The sequence below is a fragment of the Aricia agestis genome, chromosome 1, assembly GCF_905147365.1.
Source record: "Aricia agestis chromosome 1, ilAriAges1.1, whole genome shotgun sequence".
NCBI classification, from domain to species: Eukaryota; Metazoa; Arthropoda; class Insecta; order Lepidoptera; family Lycaenidae; genus Aricia; species Aricia agestis.
The window spans coordinates 8,704,193-8,719,628 of NC_056406.1; positions in this window are offsets into that span (position 1 = coordinate 8,704,193).

Sequence of the window (15,436 nt, forward strand, 5' to 3'; positions counted from 1 at the left end):
AAATTCTATGGCGGCCATTTTGGCGTCGCCGGGTACTTTTCAGTAGTTTGGGTGTGATTTATAGTTTAAATGCAATAAAGGACAGATCCCTATTTGAGCATCGTCATCATTCTTCCGCGGCAACCTTCATAGTTCAACGACTGTTTTGGAGCTCCTTTAAAATTGTCTATCTGTACAACTCTGTTGCGCCGAAATTCGTTTGTCGTGCGGGAATCGTACATTTTGTCGGGATAGAAACTATTCTTTCCTGGGACGCAAAATACCTACTCACCTATGTTAAACGGTTCAGATGTTAAGCGTGAAGACGTAAGAGACAGACACACATTCCTGCTTATAATATTAGTAAGGATTAAGAGATTAGCCCATTTGCGCCTTACGAGATTTTAATCAAGCTTAGATTTTAATAAAGCTCAGTTAAGAGGGCGACTAACCCAAAAAATCAAACATCGTCCTTCTCTCTTCACACTCACCCGTCTTTCATATGCCAGGTAAATGAAAAATTCGTGAAAACTAGATGAATCTTTGTGATTTTTTTCTATCGAGAAAATTTTATGATATCGTGTTTTTGCTCAGATCGAATTCTTGGAAATATAATGTAGTATCTAATTTTAGAAAATGAAACAATTCGGGGCTTATTTTCAAGTATAAAAATGAATTATAAAATCGACACTTTAGGGTTAGTCGCCCCCTTAAAGGTAATAAGGCAGCTATTTCACGCTAAAACGCCTGATAAATGTCAGTTAATTAAGATAACACCGACCACCTGCCGCCTCCGCTAATTGTATAATATCATTTGGCCTTTTGCAGACATGTGGAACATAGGCGTTTAATGGCATCGACAAATTTATATTGTATTGTAATACATTACTATGATTCAAACCATGATATTTGCAATTTATTAAGAGAAAAAATTTAAGGTGTATGAAAATTGGACGGAATTATACTAATACACAAAACGAGTTTGGTCAGATCGGTCTGCAGTCAACCGGGACAATCAGCATATTTTCATTATTTTATGAATATGATGTCGTCAATATTATTAATTAATATGAAGAACTAGATGATCTCTGAGCTTCGTATCATTGAACTTCTTCTCACCGGATAAACTTTCCTTGCACATATACGAACATTTCAAGTAAGTACTAAAATTTGACTAATCGGTTCAGCCTTTCACAAGTTTTAGCGAGATTAACAAAATTTAAAATTCATTTTTATTTTTAGACATTATGAAATATTACGGATACTTAGTATGAAAAGCAGGGTGAGTGTTCACTTACCCGTTCATTGACACTGGGGTCACGCACTCTACCTAGACCAGTGGTGCTCAACCTTTTTAGACGGGCCACAAACAGGGCTAGGCCGCGGCGGCAATCGAGTAACCTTAGTATGAAACCGCCCGCTCTATAGACTACGCGCACCTGGCCGCAATGCGGCCGGCGGCCACACCATACTTTCGTTTGCCGAAAGTGCGCTATTCGTCTCGATGTCGCTGGCCGCAATCAAAGTGTTGTGTTAAAAATAATGTTTTTCAAAATAAGCAATTTAAAAGTAGAAAAATTATGACAACTTTCACGACGATTTTGCACCATTTTCGTATGTAGGCGTGAATTTCAAAATGGTTTGACTTCACGCGAGCCACTGATAAAGGTCCGGTGGGCCTTGGTTGAGTATATCTGGCCTATCCAGTAATTTAAATGTATTAATGTGACGTCACGGAAACGGTATTAAGGTTCTGTTTATTTGAAGGGACACTTCGTTACAACAATTTACATTGTAAAGCTTGATGTTTTAATCAGCACTGGAATCGAAAATATATAAATAACGAGCATCATCAGAAGAACAAAGAAAATAGTTTTCATTATTATTACAAGTTCTATCTTTTATTATTATAAAACCTAAAAATATGACTAACGTACGAAAACCATACAGCCTGTATATTACTCGGACCGTTTTAAAGAAATAAAAATGTTTATAATTAACAGTCTTTTGCTTTTGTCGCAGACGCGTAGACCGCGCGTAGCGGCGTGTAGCACGTAGCGCATCTACGTCGTAGCAACGTAGATGTCTACGACGCGACGTAACAACCTGTAGCGGTAGCACGGCGACCAGCGGAAATGCGAAAGTATGGACAAACTGTGGAAATAAACCTAAGGTGCCGTTCCGATCTTTTTTCGTTCCGAAAAATTCAATTAAAATGCCACTTTATGACACACTATAGTATATGTCATAATGTAGGATATTATTTGAATTTTTAGAACTATAGTCTGTCATAAAGTGGCTTTTTAATTGAATTATTCGGAACTAAAAAAGATCGGAACGGCACCTTAAGTTTATCTCCACAGTTTGTGACTATAGTCTGTCATAAAGTGGCATTTTAATTGAATTTTTCGGAACGAAAAAAGATCGGAACGGCACCTTAGGTTTATTTCCACAGTTTGTCCATACTTTCGCATTTCCGCTGGTCGCGGTGCTAGCACTACTGGAGAGACGTAGAGCTTCACTTGAGAGGCCTTTTTAATAAAAACAATGTACATTAACATGATTTCAATGAGTAGCTAATGCAACAAAACTGTAATAGCAACTGTTTGAGGTTAGATAAACGTTCAGAAATCAGTTGACTGAAACTACATACACGTTTGTTAGATAGTTTATGTAGGTACTAGATATACCGGCTGTCGTAATATCACATTCCGTAGTGTCTGTATTGTGGCAATATCGCACCGACCTATTAAACTTAAGCCCCCTGTCAAAAGTTGTGGACTCAGCGCTGCACAACGTGACTTCCGTTCCCAACCATTTCGATATTAACTTGCGAAAGCGTTTACATCGCGCGATATGTTCGAATACTTAACAGAGACGGAAGTAATTATGCACAGTCTACGACGCGTTAAAATACGTTACACCTGCACAAGAACAAAATACTAACAGATAGTAGAAACAAAATGACAGATTTTCTTTACAGGTTTGTAATTTGTCTATATATCCGAATGAGAAAAGTAAAAGTTTTAGGTCACGCAAGCCATAGATAGATATACTAAGCAGATGCAACGGTAATTTAGTTACTCTATAGCAGGTGTATTTTCTTGCAAGACGATATCGTATCGTCACGTATGAAACTAATACAACACGTTAACATGCACAAAGTTGCCAACTAATGAACAGTGTCTCACATTCGACGGCGACACGCCGATCTAGATACCTTAATTGGCAGGGAAATAAATAATAATAATAATAGCTAGCGCTTGCGCTGTGTTCCGCCGGGTGAGTGAGTTTACCGGAGGCCCAATCCCCTACCCTATTCCCTTCCCTGTCCTCCCCTATTCCCTTTCCTTCCCTACCTTCCCCTAATCCCTTCCCTTCCCTACCCTCCCCTATTACCCTATTCCCTCTTAAAAGGCCGGCAACGCACTTGCAGCTCTTCTAATGCTGCAGGTGTCCATGGGCGACGGATGTTGCTTTCCATCAGGTGTCCCGTTTGCTCGTTTGCCCCCTTTTTTCATTAAAAAAAAAAGTGCCCAAGTGTGTGCGTAGTACACAAGAGCACTCTCCATTCCTTTACTCTCATAACCCAGTGGGACGGAAGACCGACACGACCGGTGAGAGATCAGGCGCAGGACCGACTTTTTACATGCCCATCCGACGCATGAATCATCTAACTTTGACAACCTCTGTGGCTCAGTGGTGAGCGCGTCGGTAGCTCAAGCCGCCGACGGAACAAAGAGTTTTCAAAGTTCCCGGGTCTGGATGTGTATTAAATATGTGTATGATATAATAAAAATCTTAAATATATGTATAGTATAAAAGTATTAAATATATTTCCGTTGTCTGGTACCTGTAACACAAGTCCTTTAGGTACTTAGCACGGGGCCAGACTGACGTGGTGTGAAGCGTTCATAGATATTATTATTAACTTGTCAAACAATCACGTAATCAGCCTGCATTGTCCTAACCAAACTTGGAAATAACATGTTTCCAACGCGGGAATCGAACCCACGACCTCCGAGTCAAGAGCCGCGATCTATACCACTAGACCACGGAGGCTAGGGGGAATAAATATTACTACTGGGAATCATGGATAAACTAAAATCACATTGTTATCACTTATTAGTTATTACGAAGCAGAAAGATTAGTTTACCTGGTAATAAACAACTACCACACTCAGAGACATATTATAATTAATGATTTAACTGTATTTTAACAGTAATTAAATGAAAAGTTTGACACAAGCCCCATCTGTCAAACTCTTCATTAAATTGAATCATAATCATAATTAAAATGTCTCTGAGTAAGAGGCCTACGGTCCAGTTTTCAAAGTCACAAATCACAATAAAGTATGAACTAAACAATCTGTAATATCATTAACAAACACAACTCAAAGAAACTTAAAGATTACTTAACATTTATTAAATAAAGAGTTTGACAGAAAATGTATGGAGCTTACCTATGTAAACCTTTAATCTATTAAAACTAATATTTAAATGTCTCTAAGTGCAGACGTTAAAGTCTTACTAGACCATTGAAATCGTTACTTTTTCTACAACATTTACAAAACGCTAAACCTAGACCTAAAATTGACGCAATATTTGTTAGCCCTGCAAAAGGCTTGGGCACATAATTATGCGAGGTGTTACGAGGCCTTTGTCGTGCAAATCTGTGGCCGGCCAGTCTCGCCCAGCTCAATTAGACCACTGCCCAACTTATGTCGATTTAAGCAGCGTCATTATTGAACTTAGGCCTTTAGTCATCAACAAAAGATCAAAGTATCTATATAACTAGTGCTGATATAAATGCAAAAGTCTCTCTGTTACCTCCGAACGCTTATATCACTGAACCAATTTTGATGAAATTTGGCTGGAGAAACTTTGAATTTCGGGAAAGGACATAATTGATACAATTTATCCCGAAAAAAAGTATGGTTCTCGGGCGTCTCACTTAGTATGAAATGAATTAGTTATTATTATTCTTGATATAACATGTACCTAACAATAATAATTGTGACATGATACAGATACAAAAACATTAAATTAAAACTTGTGAGCTTCAGCTTGAGTGTCCTTCGACTAAAGACTCAAAAACAAAGTTGACAAAATATGTTCCAAAGTGATCGAGAGAAAAGATTTATGTAGATATTTGTGCGCGCGATATACATATATTTTATGTGATAAGCGATATATGTGATAAGTGATCATATAAAGTGACCGGTATGTCACCGGTCATTTATTTTCCCCATTTAATTGTATTACACTTCTATTTCTATATACAGGGGAAAAGTAGCGTGCAAGCCTCGACAATACTTAACAACCAGTCATTAACTGAACGATATAACGCCCCTAAATATTATTATCAAGATTTACTTTACTTTTATGTAAATAATTCTGTATTTCTTGCCAGGCTAATGATACCGGCTTTTTATTCCATTGACTGAGTAATATTTAAATGACTTTGCTTTATTAACTGTGAAAGATTTGCTTATCAACAAACAAAATATACTTTAGTTTTTTCGTGCAAACACGCAACATTATAAAAGATACGACTAAAAAGGAAAGATGTCTTTTATAGCATGAAAATCTTAGCCTTAGGTACTCATATGTAATACTTTGAACAGGTACCTTCAGAATCAATCTTCGATCTGCCTTTCAAATTTTCGCAAAAGAATTTGCTATTCAAAACAATATTATATTATGTTTAAATTTTATTAAGCCCCACATGACTTTTCCTGTGTGAAGCCTTCTCTTAATTTTAATTTTTAGGTAATGACAGTTTTAGGTTCAATAAAAAACCCATCACTTAGGTTTTTACTGAACCTAAGCGTCGTAGTCATCATTTATCAATTACCGGATCTTTTGCTGGATTTTTGGCTAAAAAGACGTCCTTTTTAGGGGCAAATGGGTATGGACCGGCTAAAAGTAGACCTAGTTGCACTTTGTTTTTTACGCGTAACAAATAATATTAGGTATATTATAGCAAATTTACTATGGCATCTTAAATGACTTTTTCCCCTGAATTACCAAAAGTAATTACTTCTACAATAGGGGAGGTCAGCTCAAAGTGGCCACCTTAACTTTCAATTTGAAAAAAAGACGAAATATTATATATTTAAAAATAAAAAATGTGCTACTAGATAGTGCATTTATTATATTTCTGCGTGATTTCTGCTATGTGTGATTCATATTTACCCAAATCTCAAAATTAGCTCATGATTCACATATTACGACAACCTGTCAAAAAACCGCTTTGCCCGAGGGCCCGCCTAAAGCGGCCATAGGGGTAAGGGCAACGTGGCCAGCCCAAATGTTCACACGAAATTCTAATAAATAAATATATTTTTTATAAAATGAATGCTAAAAATATTCAAAAATAGGTATTTATCAAAAACAATTCTGTAAACTGCAACTTATATCGCTACTGCCCGGTTTGTGAGGTTTCTTGACAGGAGTTTATCTTCCAACAATCACAATATATTTTTTTAAATAATCAACTCTTCTAAAATAAAAATAGTCAAAATATATCAATAAAACTTTGTTTTATCGATATATTCCTGTTTTTAAATGTCTCCTTAAAGTATGACCATGTTTGTTTTCTACTAATTTGACTGAACGCCAATTTTGTTGAACATATTTAATAGCTCGCCCCATCGTAGTCTCTTCCCATGACCCCTGGATAGTTTTCTTTTGATAAGTTTGTTCACCATCTAATAATAGTTCTAAGTAATTATCATATAAAAACTATCATTTAGCTTAGCGGCTTAATGGCCGCTTTGCCCGGTCCGCTTTGCCCTTTGGCAACCGCTCTGTTTTAAACATAATTTTCTTTCGCATTTTTTATCATACTCCATAATAAAAACAACATAGATAAAGCTAAATAGATAAGCAACGACACCGCGAAAATAGAAGCATTCAAATATACAAGAAAATAATTAAAACAGGAAGAATTTACCTTGTATTTTTTAATAAAACGTGTAATTCCAATATTTTTGGCGCTACAAGCTCGCGCCTTCCCCAACCGCTACCGCATCAGTGCGTGGGGCGGGGCGAGATGGTCACTATGCGCCAGAGCAGTAACGTTGCTCTGCCTTTATAAATAACCGAAATATTAAGGGTGGCCGCTTTGCCTCCTATGGCCGCTTTGAGCTGGGCTCCCCTATATAATTTAAATTTTATACTTAACTAGAAAGTAGTAGGTAGGTACAGAACATTTTTTTACTACTTTTAAGCAACTTTTTCGTTAGTAGCTTCATTTTGATAAGACGAACAACAATTTCCACTGCGAAAATTCTCGAAAGTGGAAGCTAACAGAGATAGAAAGGATTTTAATATTTCGATTTGATGGTTCTAAAATATGGATTGTTCTATTTGTGGGACAATGTTACTCTTAAGGCGGGGATTAATCTCAATCCAAAACTATAACTTTGCACACAACCAAAGACCAAGCGTAGCTGAAGTCAAACGAGCGGATTTTCTCTATTTTTCATATTTTTTTTAAATATCTTTGGAAATAAACATTAAGAAACTAAATTGTTCGGTTAAAGAATTTTTAATATAGATTTACTAACAATTTATTCAAATAAAATGTATAATTATCCTAGTTAATACTTATATTTCGATGAAATAGATTTTTATCGGAGGTGAATTTGTAAATTAATTACAGCCAAAGTATTAAGTTTTATTAAAATGTTTATGGTTTAAGGTATTTGAAATATTGTGCTTTATACCTAATATTTTTTAAAACTTGGTTATTATATTGGAACTAGGTAAACCGGAAGTCGCGGAATAATAAATTAGGGTTTATCCTCGCCTTAAATTTTATTATAATAAGTATACTTACTTAAATTATGTAAGTAAGTATTATTTATTAATTTAACCTATCAAAAATGACATGGAATCATTTTTAGAAAATGTCATTTTATTCGTGTTTTATCGAATACCGAGTCAAATTTTATATTATATACGCAAAAAGTTCTTCTGTACCTGCACATGTCCTCTGTAGAGGTAACCCGTAAGTTCGACCAGAAACTATGGAGACTGGGTAAGGGTTACTTTAGGTCTTAGGGGTTATGGTCAAAGTTCAAACTAATTTTCGTTGAACGGTAAAGCTAGATTTTTCTAATAAGAAATACCGAAAAAAACTTCAACATGATTACAACTCATTTTAATTTAAACTTTATTTAAATGCAGGACGCTATTATTTTCATTTCGATTTCAGCTGATCGGGTTTCAGAAGGGTCGATTGCGAATTCTAATCGAACGTTTTATTACCCGAAATTAGCTGTCAGATCAAAAGACGAATAACAAACCATTTCGTAATGTGAATGAATCCTTTTAATGTATTAAAATAGATTATTTCACATTTAATTAAATGATTTCTAATACTTGCTCCTATTTTTGGTAAAAAATTATTTCCTGATTTCAAGCTTATTTACACTTAGTTTTAATTCATTTTGATCTAATTGTAAACAAAGTAAGCTAGCATAAACAGTATGTCCAATTTAATCGAGAAGTATGTTTAAGGACGCTATCACATTTTTTCACAAATATCAGCGATTTTCAGGTACCATTTTAAAGAATTTGGAGTCACACTGCGAGGATATTTTGGTTTCAAATGAAAGATAATATATTCATCTCCACGTACACCATAAATTTTTTATAGCCGCATACAAAATTTTCACAAAAATACGTTTTCACCATCACAATAATCGCAAAAGTTTAAAAAAATGGGGTTTGATTAGGTACCGTTATATAGATATAATGGTACCTAATCAAACCCCATATTTTAAAACTTTTATACACTGAAGTCTGAACTAAGGAAAAAAAACAATACAATTACAAAACAATACAATTACAAAACAATACAAATACAAAAAAATTGTTGCTTATTTAGTCCCCTGTACGAATAGCTAAATATTTTATATAAAAATAAATAACATTTCAATTTATAAGAAAAATAAGAAACCCTCTCAAATTTCTTCATACATTCTCGCCCTATCAAGAACGCGACGAGCGTCGTCACCGCCACTGTACAAGGCGCGCTGATATTGAATGTTATTTTAATGTGCTTAGCGTCGATATTCGTACCAACCTGCTAATTTTTGTGATAGCGTCCTTATATGGATTTGATTTCGCGCAGTGCTGGGTAAATCGGTGTCGGATATTCAAATTGTTGCTTCGTTTCGTTCTTTCGTAAATATTCACAAGCTAAATTAGCGAGCTTATGATATTTTCTGTGGAATAAGGCAGAATTAAAGCGAGGAAGAGCTCGTTTAAATCCTGTTTACCACGCCCAGTGAGATACGTTATCTCACCCGTAACGTAACACGACACGAACACGTTAGCCCGTACCTACCACGTAATTTGTCTTAATTTAACGTGTAAAAGTAATGTAGAGTGAAATATAAAACTTTGTAAAGTATTTAAATTACATATTATTATAAAAAATATTCATACTGAATGGATGCTGTCAAGCATTGGTGTACCATCCCACATCGAACTAGTTTTGAGTAATCGGCGTTTTAAGTTTTTTGGAATAATCTTTATTTTCTTTTAATATAAAAAATATCTATATTGTGCGGCATCTTTTTTTTTTGTTGAAATGCGTAGATTATGATTATGAAAAAACATTTTAATTTTACATTCAGTTTTAAGAGAAAACGTATAAAAATGGTTAATGCAAAATTGACTTATGACATTATTGTCCTTTGTAATTTATCACATTAATGCAAAATTCTGATTTGTTCTTTCAATACTAAGGACTATGCCCAAAAAAACCCAATGCCGATTTAAATAATTTATATACAGCAAAGTAGACCATTACTTTGTATTTGATTGTAAATATGTAACTCATTTTATTCAAAACCATAACCGAAACGGATGATTTGAAAAAATGAATCTGAGATGCACAGCGTTTTGAATCAACTAGTTTCTTCCTTTGTTTTTGTGTTTTTCTCGTGAAAGCAATGGTGACACATAAGAATTTACAATTTAGAGAATGTAAAGTCAAAACCGGCCAAGTGCGTGTCGGGCCACCAGCCACGCATACGGTTCCGTAGTACCGCTAGTTTTTGATATTTTTGAATGGTCAATATTTTCACATTTCCAGAAGCAACCGTTTATCTGGTAAAAAGGGGAACTAACGATTTTTTCCATTTTAAAACTTCATATTTCACAAATGGATCCCTAAATCGGAAAATGATCTGGGAATACTCGAAATATTTTTAAAAACCTATCCAACGACACCTCACACGGTGTGGTGGACGCGAAAAATAATTCATCCCCGCTAAATGTGTAGGAGAGGTATAACTTACCTAAAAAATTGTTTTTTAAGATCATATATACCATTTTGTCGGCATCATTAATATGTGCATTCATACCGAATTACAGCTTTGTAGGTCCTAGTCTCTGATCAAAACCGCGGACAGACAGACGGACGGACAGACCGAAACTAAGGCCGGTATAAATAGTCAGTACTCAAGATGCATCTCGGTCTCAAGAGACGGTTCAGGCTCTGTGATTGGACCAATCATAGAGCCGAATCACGTCTTGAGACCGGGTCGCATCTTAAGTACTGACTATTTATATCGGCCTAAGAGTTCCTTGGTGACTAAGGAATCCTAAAAAGAGATGTCTTATATAATATATTTTATGAGTAAACTAAATCACACGTGGCTTCTCTCTTTATCCTCTACCGGTTGTATCACGGAGAATCCTCTGAGGAATTGTTCGGAATCATACCTCCTGCAACTTTTTGCACTCGTTGCACGCGAAAAATATACCATTCTCGTCAATTTTATGAGTGGCAGTCTTCGACCGTGCGTTTTTCGCGTTTTTTTATACCGCGCACTGTAAAACTCTGGAACGGACTGCCACCAGCATGACTTTATTTATATAAATATCAATAGACTACACAGGTGGTATTTTTCCAAGAAACCTACCCTCTACTTATGATCAACCGTATAAATTCGCATTGGGATCCTGTTTGTAGACGACCGAAAGAAGCGACCTTTCTTTGGATGACAATTTTAATGAGTTGGCGTTTACAATCGGCTCTTTCAAAACAATAGATTTGGACACGAAAAAATAAGTAGGTATACCTACGAAGGGCCGGGCAACGTTAAGGGGGCGACTAACCCTAAAGTGTCAATTTTATAATTCATTTTTATACTTGAAAATAAGCCCCGAATTGTTTCATTTTATAAAATTAGATACTACATTATATTTCCGAGGATTCGATCTGAGCAAAAACACGATATCTTAAAATTTTCTCGATAGAAAATAATCACAAAGATGCATCTAATTTTCACGAATTTTTCATTTATTGCCATAACCGTGCATTGAACTAAGTTAATATTTTAACACATTGTATAATATTCTATCATTGAGAGATCGATCGATCGACCTAGCGGATTTTTAAAATGTTGTATATTTATCGAGTTATTGAGAAAAAAACTAATTTGGCGATGAATCCGCGTCGTCCTTTTTCACCTGGCATATGAAAGACGGGCGTGGCGTCGCGGACGTGAGTGTGAAGAGAGGACGATGTTTGATTTTTTGGGTTAGTCGCCCTCTTAAGGCTGCGTTTCTACCAGAGATGTGTTGCGAGCACGAGCGAGAGAGTTGCGAGCGAATAGCAAGCTCATGTCAATGAAGCGATTCTATTGGTTCTCAAAAACATTCCTCGCAACACAATATCAGTAGGGAGTTATTGGGCATTCTGTCCCACCTCCGTTCGCTCGCGCGCTCGCTCACTTTGGTGGAGGTGGGACAGAATGCCCAATAACTCCTGTTCGTTTATGCATCAACTGATGGTAAATGAAATGACATGCTCACGACATGCATCTCTGTCCGCTCGCACTCTCGCTCACTTTGGTGTGTCAGTGTGCCACTTTCGTTTATGCATCAACTGATGGTAAATGAAATGACATGCTCATGACATACACCTTTGTTCGCTCGCGCCCTCGCTCACTTTGGTGCGTCAGTGTGTCACTTACGTTTATGCATCAACTGATGGTAAATGAAATGACATGCTCATGACATGCACCTCTGTTCGCTCGCGCCCTCGCTAACTTCGGTGTGTCAGAGTGCCACTTACCGTGGGTAAGATCACGTACCGGTATCTGTACCGCTTCTGGTGCAAAGAGAGCCCATCGTGCAGGTGTGACCCTAGTAAAATAGAAGATGTACCACATCTTCTAACAGAATGCCCAATATACTCGAGGCCAAAATATGATCTGGAGATGAAAATAGGACTAGAAATTAATGTTGATAGCATAAAGGAAATAGTAAAAGATAAGAAAAATAGGGAAGATTTTTTGCTATATTGTGTTAAAATAATAAAAGGAGTAAATAGTATTAACAGAACACAAAATATAAATAGGAGATAAGTGTATAGACAATAAAAAATAAAAAAAAAAAAGATCACGTACCGATCATACTCCTAACTCGTGATCGGTTACGGCCCATGGTAAGATCACCTACTTTTTTACCAAAATCATACCTCGGCTTAAATATACTAACACACTATGATGTTTAGTAGGTTTAAGCTTACATTTCAGGGGATAGGAATTTAGGATCTTATCAATAAATAAACATAAGTTTTTTATGCATTTATACAAATAAACAAAATAATGTCTTCGTTTGTGTCATGTAGAATTCTTCGACATTGATCATCCGATCTGAAAAAAGAAAACCGAATGTTATGTACATCCACACTTACATATAATCACCATTTAGAGTCACGAGTACTTTAAAACTACGACGACGATTAAGGATGTTTGAGTAATGTTTCATCTAAAAATTATGGATTAATTATGTTTCTTTGACTTATTATTTGTTGTTTTGTATGTTATATTATGCAATAACAGTTTTACAGGAAATATATTATGAATTTTTATATTTAAATTTGTTATTATTAAAATAACTATCGGTTCTGATTAAATAATTACCTCTAATATGTATCTACTACATAAACCTCATTCAATAAACTAGATACATTTAGATTCAAATTTACTTACAATTAAATAATGCCTGGTCTAATCCTTTTTCTGTGTTCCGCTGTAATTTTTGATGAACTTCTCTAATTTTCAAGCATCTGAAAAAATGAAAAAAATAAATATTTTTTTTTCCATCAAACAACACCCATAAAAGTATAATAGTGTTTTATGAATAAGGTAAGATATTCATATTATATTACATTATTCAATTAAATTTATAACTCATCCCTGCCATACCATGGTACGCCTGGTCTAATTGCATTAACTTTTCTTTGTAAATCATGAAGCTAAAATAGGAAAATACTATTCAATAAGAGTACTACATTAGATTTAAATATTTAATGGGAAACGAATAAATATATTGGTAATTATTTAATTTTAAAATGTATCCATGTAATAAATAATGAATCGTTTTCAAAAACTAAAATATTATCAATTTAAATCAAAACTCAAATAATTGTGTAATGAATTAAATCTATAATGAATACAATAACGACTACACTTACTTTTAACTATTCTTTTATCTTCCCATACACTTTTGATGTACTGAGCTGAAACCACGATGATACCTACGCGCACCGCGTTGCAAATGAATGAGCCATCAGCCAAGACGGGAAATCATAGGAACTGCAGAACGACTGAGTCGCTAGGGTTGTCAAACCTACTATATAATATTATAGTATCCTACTATTTTAAGGGATCAAATACTATATTTCTAAAAAATAGTAGGCGAAACTACTATATTTTGCGTAAAGCAGAACGCAGTCAAGCTAAAATGAATCTTATTCCAAAAAAATTGTATTGTGTGCGTGCCACGTGATTATTTTATTTTTTCTTCTTTTGTCATCTACTATATTTTTTAAGTTAATAACTATATATGATAAATAAGTATTATATATGATAGAAAAAAGTTGGTAACTCTATTAGTCGCACGCAAATACATGCACACACGATGTTCCTGTGTTGAAACGTGAAGTTATCCATCCCAACATAGTGTTGCGATAATACAAATTAATAGTTATACAAATAATCAGTAAGACATGAATAAATTCGATAAGATTTAACCAATAAAAATTATACCATGCGTCAAATTAATAACTAAGTAAAATAAGGAATTAGGGGAAAGTGAGGTAAAACCCTTAAGGGAAAAATCTTAAGTATGGCTATAGTTGAAGGAAAAATCGCAATATTTATATGGCTGGATGTAGTGAATTTACCAAACTTCGTGATAGCATACTTATTTTTTATCATATGTACGTTTTTTTTTGTACTAGAGGTTTTTGTAAAAGTTTAACTAAAGGATCATTTTATACACCCCTATGTATAAAATGATCCCTTGAGTTGGGGTAAAATAATCCCAGAGATAATATTTATTATTGATAACCAATTTAAGCATATAAGAAAGAAACACGCATCTTTTAGTTTATTAGCAAGTTTTTTAGGCTTCGGTAGCCAAAGGATAAAAAGGGGAGCAAATTTATTAAGATCTTGCTGTCTGTCGGTTTATCGGTCCGTCTCAAGGCAAAACACGATAGTTGTGACTTCTGAAATCGATATCTTTGATAATATATTTGTTCTTTAATAATAAAATTAAAATAAAATAACAATTTCATCAAAAGAAAAATATTCGCCAATTTCTACTTTATATCATTTTATACACACAAATAGGGATCATTTCACCCCATATACCAATTTCCAAGAAATCGATCAAAACACAACCATCAAATACCACGTGGGGTGATCTAAAACTGTTTAAATATTAGGTAACTGCTATTAATACCTTATAACAAAATAACATTTAAATAAACACGAATTCGGAAAAAGTTAGGAAAGTCCAAAAACAGGCTTAACTTAGATCAGAGCGACACTTTTTTTTAAAAATTAAATAAAATTTCGCCAAGCGCTCTGATCGCCATGGGACGTACATGGGAGAGGTATCTGCACGCTTATCCAAAATAATGAAAAGCAACGATATGCATGTCGCATTCAGGACAAATAATACTTTAAAACATCATTTGTGTCATAAATTCATAATAAAGACCGGATTGATAAAAAATATCAATCCGGTGTCTATAAGATCGATTGTCCTGAATGCGATAGTGTATACGTGGGTCAAACTGGACGCAGCTTCGAGACTCGGTATAAAGAACATATCGCGGCTTATAGAAATGGTCATCCTGATAAGTCACATTTTGCTAAACATCTTTTAGAAAGTAATCAATTAATCATACTGTGCTCGATGGCCATTCCTATAAAGTTTTACATAAATGCGATAAAGGCTATCGGCTGAGCGTGTTGGAACAATTAGAGATCATAAAAGAAAAGAAAAATAACAGATTTGCATTGTTGAATGACCAAACTTGCTTGACTACGTCACCGCTTATTAATATGTTCGGGGGTACTAGTGAGAGTAGTGGGGGTAGTGGGGATAGTAGCGGGGCTCGATAGTGTAT